At 46.7% G+C, this 1,674-nt stretch overlaps 1 pseudogene; it reads left to right on the top strand.

Moving 5' to 3' along the window:
- Positions 1-1,674, top strand: part of LOC102499879 (putative olfactory receptor 10D4) — a 12,350-nt pseudogene that overhangs the window by 8,935 nt on the left and 1,741 nt on the right.

The following is a 1,674-nucleotide window of genomic DNA, read 5'->3' as shown; positions in this document are numbered from 1 at the left end:
AAGAGGTTTTCGCTATAGGGCGCGTGCGCTCGCCAGACAGACAGAAAGAGACATAGAGACAGAAAGCGAGAAATCACCCCCCAGGGTCACGCCACAATCCCTTCTCCTCCCTTCTCCCCTCGGGATCTTGGGCATGCACGCACACGCGCCCAGCGTGAGTTTTAAGCCACCAGGTCCAGGACGCGAACCCCGGTCGACTATGTGGGAGTCCAGTGACATAGCCATTACGCTAACTGCTGGTTCCCTCCCCACTCCTTCTTCAGCCCAGACCCCGGAGCACAGGCGTGCTCTGCATCCCCAAATGTCTCAATTCCTGGCTGACTCTCCCCTAGAGGGAAGACAGGCCAAGAGTGGGTGCTAAAGAGAGAGATTTAAAAACGTTTCATATATATATGTATGTATTTTTTCTCCCCATTTTTCACCCTCTGCCATTTCCCACCCTCCTCCCACACTATCTCAGGTGTCTACAGTTGCTTTTCATTTCTTCCCCCCCATACATTTTATCGATTCACAAAATATCTTAATTAATCTAAGTACTTTCAATAGCAAGATCAGCTGATATACACATATCTGTGAACACATGCCTGACTTTAGGCATGAAGCTCTGAGTGGAATGAATATACTATAAAGAAGCACCTAGCTAATGCTATATAGTCACTGAACTTCAGCTGTGAAATATTGCTTTCAGGGATTGAAAATGAAGATTTTCTGCTGAGACTTCTCCCTCCAGATTCATTTCTAGTGGGTGGAGCTACTTCTGTCTCCTTCTCCCCAACTCTCTCTGTCTCTCTGTGTTTCCCTGTGTCTCTTTTTAAATTTATTTTCTTTTTTTTAGATAAAGTATTCCCTGGGCTCTCAAGCCCCTCCTCTAACTTACTAGTTCATGCCTTTCCCTCTCCCATCTAGGAGAGGCACAAACCAAGGCCCCTTCTGTGATGGCTACTGAACTTCAGCTGTGAAATTCTGCTTTTGCACGGTGCACATGTGTGCAGCACGATTTTCATTTTTTGCATTTTAGAAATAAAATATAAAATTATTTTATTGTATTTTTTCTTTTTATAGTTTTTTTCTTCTTTCCTCTTCTCTTTTCTTTTCCTTTTTTAACTCCATCCCTTGGCAGCTCAGCCTCCATGAACTGAGTGTCTAGGCAGGTCTAAGTGAACGGTATCCAAACATCTGATTACTACTAGGGTAACTGCATTTTAGTTTAAGAAGGTAAGGAGTTAGAGGCAGTGGGGAGATAAAAAGGAGGGGAGAGAGCCCCGCCTGCTGTCCAAGTGCTTCCTCTGTTCTACGCCTTCCTGTCAGTGCCCAGAGGGGGACCAGGGACCCAAAGGAAGCTAAAGACATTTATTCTCTCTTGTGGGGGTGACCGATGCTCCTTCATTGGGGACCAGAGGCACTGTTGGGTCTAGATTTTCAGGCCCCACAGGTTCCTCTGAGAGGGAGGAACTTTCAGCCTTTTTTGACCTAAGGGCCCAGCCCCTCTGTTCCACAGCATCTGACGGCAAAGAGTCAAGGGGTGGGGTGGGTGTGGACTCGGTTGTCAGCCCAAGCCAACCACGTTTACCTGAGGTCTGTACATGCTCTTTCCTGGAGTGCATTCTCACCTTCTGATGAGTTGTGTGCATTAGAGGAAGGTGGAAAGAACATGGAAATCAGCTTTCTAGGAGC

Source organism: Tupaia chinensis, unplaced genomic scaffold, assembly GCF_000334495.1.
Source record: "Tupaia chinensis unplaced genomic scaffold, TupChi_1.0 Scaffold144170_1, whole genome shotgun sequence".
NCBI classification, from domain to species: Eukaryota; Metazoa; Chordata; class Mammalia; order Scandentia; family Tupaiidae; genus Tupaia; species Tupaia belangeri.
This window is presented reverse-complemented; position numbering and strand designations above follow the sequence as displayed.